Below are 7,876 nucleotides of genomic sequence, written 5' to 3' on the forward strand. Positions count from 1 at the left end.
ATGGATTGTGTTATGCATTTTAAAAAGGAAAACAGATCAAGACATCATTCAAAAAGAAGCTTAATTCAACAATTGAAGAACCTCTACAACTACTGGACATGGATTTATTTGGACCAGTCAATATATTGTCCATCTCAAGGAAAAGATACATCCTAGTAATTGTGGATGATTTCATAAAGTTCTCTTGGACATATTTTCTCAAATCCATAGATGAAGCTAGTGAAATCATCATCAATCACATAAGGCAAGTTAACAATCATCCTTATTTCAAAGTTAGAAGAATCAGGAGTGACAATGGAACTGAGTTCAAGAATTCTGTGATGAGATTATTTTGTGAAGAGAATGGGATCATGCATGAGTTTTCAGCAGCAAGAACCCCACAACCAAATGGAGTGGTTGAAAGGAAAAATAGATCTCTTATTGAAGCTTCAAGAATAATGCTAGAAGAATCAAACTTACCAACATATTTTTGGGCAGAACCTGTAAATACCGTATGCTACACTCATATTATTTCCTTGGTTAATCAAGTAAAATGCATGACACCCTACTAATTGTTCAAGATTAGGAAGCCAACATTAAACTTTGCTAATGTCTTTGGATGTAAATGATATATCTTAAGCAATCAAACTGATCAACATGGAAAGCTTGACGCCAAAGCTGATGCGGGAATTTTTATTGGATATGCAATTGGAAAAACATAGTGAGTCTACAATTTCAGAACCAACATTGTTATGGAATCTTTACATGTTGTGTTTGATGATAAAAAGATTGAAGGACTGCAAGATGGAGACTTCCCTGAAAGCCTCAAACTTGATAATGTTGAGATGATTTGCGATGATAGTGATGATCAAGGTGATCAAGAAAAATATACAACTAATGAAGTACACAATTCAACATCCGTCGAAAGACCAAGTGCATCATTCGTTGAAAAACAATCTGAATCATCCGTCAAAAGGCAAAGATCAACATCCGTTGAACCATCAATAGAAATTGAAAGCCAATACATATCACAATCCGAAAGAACCCCAACTACAAGTAAATGATCCACAAACTCAAGGGGAATTTCTTTTAATCCAAATTCAATCACACATCAAGACAACTATGAGGCGTCTTCATCTAGAGCAAATCTACCACAACAGAGAAAATGGACTAGAGATCACCCTTTTGAACTAACTATTGGGGATGCATCCTTAAGACTGCAAACAAGAAAATAAATTCAAGAAGAAGCTAAAATGGTAGAAGAAGCTTTGTTGGATCCTGATTGGGTTTTAGCTATGCAAGAGGAGCTAAACCAATTTGAAAGGAATAAAGTTTGGAAGCTGGTACCCAAGCCTAAAGAAAACAATCCTATTGACACTAAGTGGGTATTCAGAAGCAAGATGGATGAAAATGGCATAGTAGTCAGAAACAAAGCTAGATTTGTTGGTAAGGGCTATTTCCAACAAGAAGGAATAGATTTTGATGAAACTTTTGCTCCTGTTGCAAGACTTGAAGCCATCAGAATTTTCTTAGCCCATGCATATTTCAAGGTCTATCAAATGGATGTCAAGAAAGCCTTTCTAAATGGAGATTTGGAGGAGGAAGTTTATGTCAGTCAGCCTCCTGTTTTGAAGATCCAAATTTTCCCAAATATGTCTACTATCTTTTGAGGGCACTTTATGGACTAAAGCAAGCACCTAGAGCCTGATATGACATTTTGTCAAAGTTTCTCTTAAAAAATCATTTCTGAAGAGTTATTGTTGAGAAAACCTTATTCTGTAAAATATTAATGGCTCTAGTATACTTGTTCAAATTTATGTAGATGATATTATATTTGGCTCTACAGGTGAAAAACTTTGCAAAAAGTTTGTCAAATTGATGCAAAGTAAATATGAAATATGCATGATGGGAGAACTAACTTACTTTCTAAGTTTGCAAGTTAAGCAAGTTAGTGATGGAATATTCATTAGTCAAACCAAATATATTTATGATCTTTTGAAATAGTTTGACTTAATGGATTGCACATCCAAAAAAACTCTCATGTCCACTGCAACTAACTTGAATTAAACACTACTCAAAAGTCTGTGGATATTTCAAGTTATAGAGGCATTGTTGGCTCACTGTTATATTTAACAGCTAGTAGGCCATATATAATATTTGCTACTTGTCTTTGTGCTAGATTTCAAGATGATCCTAGAGAATCTCATTTAGTAACTATTAAGAGAATTTTCAGATATCTCAAAGGAACTCCAAAACTTGGCATTTGGTATCCTAGAGATTCTGGTTATTCAGATGCAGATTATGTAGGTTGCAAAATTGATAAAAAAAGTACAACAGGAACCTGCCAATTTCTAGAAAATAAGGTAGTATCCTGGTTCAGTAAAAAGCAAAATTTAGTCTCTACCTCTATAGATGCGGCTGAATATATTATTACTGGTAGTTGTTGTGTACATATTTTATGGATAAAAAATCAAATGTTAGACTATGGTCTATAGGAGAATAAGATTCTTATTTTCTGTGACAACACAAGTGCCATTGCAAATAACTGAAAATCCAGTATAGCATTCAAGGACCAAGCACATTGACATAAAGTACCACTTCATTAGATAACATGTCATGAATGGTACTGTGAAACTTCATTTTCTTACAAGTGAGAAGCAACTTGCAGACATCTTTACCAAGCCACTTGATGAATCCACCTTCACTAGGTTGGTAATTGAGTTAGGTATGCTTAATTACTCTTAATTTGTTTTGATCTCTAAGAAAATTGAAAGGCAACCAGAATAAAATTTGATGCTTCCAGTTAAAAGATAATATTTTGGCTAAGTCTGAATTTACATCTCAACAGATGTTCATTATCCGTTGAAAATGAACATCCGTTGAATCTCATTATCCCTCGGAGTATCATACAGTACTCTGGGTACTTGTACTTTTATCCGTCGAATTGCTCTCAATCTTAGCCGTTAATTCTGAGCATTATCCGCAGAATTTACTTACAACCTGTATGTATATTTCAATGGATAATTTTAGAATTTTGACAGATTTCGTTATTTTAAAATGGCTATTTTGGGCAAATTTGATTGGCTACTTTATTTTACTTTTTAATTTTTGACAGGTTATTTCTTAGTAAGTATAAAAGCTTATTTCAATTCTATTTCTACTTTTATCTTTTGGAAGCAATTTTTCTAACTCTCTTCTTCTGAAAAAGCAAATACTCCCTTTCTAAAACTAATTTCAATCACAACAATGACACATGTACTCAAGATCATGTCCTCAACTGGATACATTTATGAAAAGAACAACTTCTTGGCTTTGGTGAACAGGCAAATTCCATCATCAGAAGACTATCAAAAAATGATTGACTTAATCCTGAACTATAAACTGAGGTATGCAATGCTTGAGTCTCCAACCATTTACTATGAAGTTGCACTACACCATAAAATGGATTCCGCAACCCCAAGAAACCGTTACAAAATGCCAAAAAAGCGTTGCTACAGGCCAAAAAAAGGCTATGGCGACTCTTTTTCGGGGTTGCAATGTTAGGCATTGCCATAGAGTTTTTTGCAACCCCGGTGACACCCTATTGTAACCCTTGTTTATCTGTTACAGAAACGTGTTATTGCAACACCAATGGGGTTGCAATAGATCTTGAAAAGTGTTACAAAAGGGTTTGGGCTACCAGTACAATATTTATGGGCCCCAATATTTGTGGGCCCCATAATGGGGCCCACATGTGGGGTATCGATGTAACCCTTTTGCAACGCTATTTTGTTTTTTTTGCAACACTTTTTAGTGTTTTTAACAATATTTTTTAGTGATTATTAGCAACACTATAAAGACCTATTGCAACGCTATTACAAAAAAAAATGTTAGGAACTGTTTGTAAATTAACATGCCCATAAATAAGACCATTATCTTAAAACCAATACAATCCAGGTAAATCTCTTTAAAATGTATATTAGCAGTAATGTATACTATTTTAAAATCTTTACAGACAGTACTGCACTATTACACAGGAAAGAACATAAACATGACTAGATTGCTGATATATGACTTAAATCAACACACAGTCTGAGAGCATTTTATGCCATACTCTTCCTGATCATCTAGCGAGACACATGCTTTCACCTATCAGCCAATGAAGGATTTATCAAGGAAATGAAGGCATATTTTTTCTAGAGCATGTATCAAAACCGACATTGTACCCGTTCCCCTGCGAATAATTCAACACAATGAATGAATGTTGGTACATATAGTGAATGAACTGAAATTTAGCATCGCAATATAATAATGCAATTCTCTTAAAAAACATTAAAGAAAAATGATGACCAGGCCACTTGAAATTGCGATAACTGAGTAGCATAGAGCTCTTCTGGAGGCACTACAAAGACAGAGCATGGAAACAACTTCAGTGTGGCAACAAATGCAGATACAAAAAAGGCAAAAAATTTAAAAATATTTTGCTCAATCATAAGAAAACATACAATCAGGATTAGATCGGACATTTAAGCCACTGGCTCAAAGTCCGCTAAACATATTCATCAACATATCGAGCCCCATGTTGTTTTGTGCTCCAACACCTTAAATTTGAAGAAAAACATGCAAATGAAAATAAAAACCTATTCAAAATCTAGTAGAGCTATATACCATTATGTTCCATATATACCTGCAATCCCTCCGGGTTGAGTTGGTTCCCTGCAATCCCTCAAGTACACACTATTAAAGAGAAACTGAGAAACAAATAGGGTGTTAAAGCAGGTAACACATTCTCTGTTAATGTTAGCTCTGTTGCTGCACTAAGTCTAAACAGGAACTTCCATTAAAAGTTGTAGGTGAGCTATTGTTACTTGTTATAAACTTGTAATTATTTCAAATAAAATTACTTCCATAGACATTATTTTGCAGTTTTGATCTAAGCGATTCTACGTATGACAAGTCAAGCAGTTGCAACCTTATATTATGCGTTAAAAAATGACCCTATTGAAGAAAATGGTGTAAGTGACGTGACATCTCTTGATGTTTTAGGTTCTACAATGGTACATAAATAAAATTAAAATAGCATTTGTCTATTAAGATAACTACTAACCCCATGAGGCTTTGGCTGAACCACCTTGGAGTGATTTTTCCATAAGTCTTCTGGCATCTGAAGGATTGTTTAAGTAAAGCAATGTCACAAATTTAAACCAGGTCTGGTAATTTCAATAATTTAAACAGAATTAGCATCGGGAAGCTCTCGCACTGCTTCATAATTATTTTCTGCAGTTTCTTTCACTTGAATATAGATTAGAATGAACTTTGTGAGAATGAACAAGAAAAACCACTAGTACAAAAAATAATTAAAAAAAGTGAGGTTTCCCTATGTAAGAGTTTAATACCAACTTTGAATTCTCTTTCACAGTAGCCTCACCAATAATTAAAAATGATCACAGGGCCACCAATATACCAAGGTTCTACCGGTAACGTACTCTCGATCCCTGGACAGAACAAAAACATTAGTCCAAGTTTATCTTTAAATTATACTTATCCCCCTACTTGTTAGAAAAGGTGAAGATGTTTACAATCTTGAAATGGAGGTAAGCCCCAGTTTTCAGGCTGAAAATCAAGAAGAGAATTGAAAACAACCATCCATGTAAACCCGAACAAGCCTTTTCTGATATTTCTTCTTTTGAAAAAGTTTAAAATCGGAGAACATGTAGGGCAAGTGTGGGACCCTGATCCCAGCAAAATAGCTAGTGGACAGCCCAATCAAAGCAGCAGTGAGCATCAAACCACCGAATAAATGAGGGTGATAGTAAACCCCATCCCAAATCAAATTAACACCGTCGAAATCCATATGTCCAGACTCTGTTGGTCAGAGTCCCCAAATGGTGGGTTCAGGTTGAGACACAAACCGTGCAAGATGATAACAACAAGGGGGGGTGCAGAAAATGGTAAATTAGGGATCTAATTCAAGATGACAGCTCATGTAAATAATACAACTCAATTTACAAAAATAATACATCAAAAAAAACACTCCAGGACAGGGTGTGGGAGGAAAGCTAGATATAAGAGGGTGAGCACATCCAAATCTAGGCACTAGTTTACACAATTCAGAAATTAAACATAATATGAAACAAGTTTAACCTTAAAACTTTGGTTGGCTTAAATGTACCCTTTAGTTGCCTGCAAAAAGTTAGTTGGGTTAATAAAAAGTTAGTTGCGTGCAATGTACAAAAAATCAAATTTTGTAGAATAGCAGCAGACTTAAAAAAATAGCAGCAGACTTAAATCAAATTATCTAAGAAGTCTCTCACTGATCCATTAGGGAATGAATCTACAGGTTTTATTTGTTTTCTTTTTGAGTATCTAGTCAAGAATTAAATTATACTACATGAAGTGTACTCCAAACATGTAATTCTAACCTCTCCTCACTAGGCATATAAGTCATTTAAATGTCAACAGTTCTACTATGCATTAAAATAGATGAAAATACTTTACTAAGCTCAAATAAACTTTGTTATAGAACTAGTTGAGAATAGCTATAGTATACTAATTAATTCAATATCATAATAATAAACCAGGTGCAGGCAATCCAGGAAAATTAATTACGTCAACATTAACAAAATAAAATCAGGCTGCGAGAAAAATTATTTATTTTATCAACACTAACAAAATAAAATCAGGCTCCAGGAATAATTACCATTTACGTCATCATCAACACAATAAAACCATGTAGTAGAAAAAAAACAATCCAATAAAAAAGTTTCTAAAGTAGCATTAAGGCTTTTGAGGAAGCTTAAAAGTGTGTGTCTAATTAACTTAAAAGTGTGTGTGTAATTAACAAGTAAAAAAGGTTCAAATCCCTAATACTGTAGTCAATCTTTTGTTCCCGGGAGAGGCACCTACAATTTCTGTAATGGAACATTGCATCTAGATAATGTAACAAAAATAATTGAAAATTAGAAAACGTGGAAATCAAAATGTTAATTTAAATATATGCATAAACAAGAAAGATGTACACGTAAAAAATGTAAAAAACAAAGGGAAGGAGGGTGAAAATGGGGGAAATGGAGAGGGAGAGACTACCAGGAACTAATCTGGTGTTGAGGACAGAAGAGAAAGAGAGCCCCTTAAAAGTATAACAGAGCATACCAGAACAGTAGAATACAAAACCAAATTAGGTAGAAAGCGGTGATACATATATACAATTAAGTACAGTTACATACATGATGTGTAGATAATTGCTAGTAGATGAATCAAAACACAATTAAAATAGAAAGAAATAGGGTTACCTGTGAATTGAAATATCTCAACCAGCTTCTAGGGATAGAGTGGAGACAACTTAATTTCAGAAAAAGAAAACAGCTACAGAAAAAAGAGTTAGTAGAAGTGCCTAAGACTAATAAATTTGAAAAGAACTTACAAATTGCACATGAACACAACTATAATTTGAGACAATTAACACAAGTTAGTGTTTCGCCAAATTGAAAATTGACCATCTCTATTCAATCTAAGATTTTAGTGTGAAGAAAAAAGTTAGGGCTTATGTATATGTATAGGGCTTGTGGATCTGTATGTGGGTCTTTGAGGGTGGGTTTTGAGAGAGCGCGGAGAGGGAAGAAAGTCGGGGGAAATGAAAATTTAAAGGGGCAAGTGTTTCAAAGTAGGGGAAAATACGAGAGCGTCTTATTTTATTTTTAAATAAAGTAATTGAGACATCAGTTTTAATAATAATTGATGTGTATAAAGTAATTTATAATCAATTCTAGTAAAATTGATGTAAAAAATTTCATTAACATTGGTCCGCAACTTAATTTTCAACCCTTCCCCCATCTCAAATCTCGGCCCAAATTTTATTCAAAATAAACAATTCGGTACAACTTTTTTTTTCAAATTTAAATTATTAAATTCTTTTTCT

At 33.9% G+C, this 7,876-nt stretch overlaps 1 long non-coding RNA gene across 10 annotated transcripts; it reads right to left on the minus strand.

Moving 5' to 3' along the window:
• Nucleotides 1–3,909: 3,909 nt before the first annotated feature.
• LOC141693696 (uncharacterized) lies at nucleotides 3,910–7,595 on the minus strand. Of its 10 annotated transcripts, none has more exons than XR_012563191.1 (7): nucleotides 5,538–7,595; nucleotides 5,387–5,453; nucleotides 5,066–5,168; nucleotides 4,646–4,709; nucleotides 4,464–4,559; nucleotides 4,309–4,360; nucleotides 3,910–4,192 (listed from the first exon to the last, which is right to left on the minus strand). It is a non-coding gene; the product is annotated as an uncharacterized LOC141693696 (long non-coding RNA). The 10 variants fall into 10 exon arrangements; XR_012563189.1 differs by having other exon boundaries at nucleotides 5,066–5,122; nucleotides 5,359–5,453; XR_012563190.1 differs by having other exon boundaries at nucleotides 5,359–5,453.
• Between the last annotated feature and the right edge of the window lie 281 nt (nucleotides 7,596–7,876).

The sequence above is a fragment of the Apium graveolens genome, chromosome 10, assembly GCF_009905375.1.
Source record: "Apium graveolens cultivar Ventura chromosome 10, ASM990537v1, whole genome shotgun sequence".
Lineage (NCBI taxonomy): Eukaryota > Viridiplantae > Streptophyta > Magnoliopsida > Apiales > Apiaceae > Apium > Apium graveolens.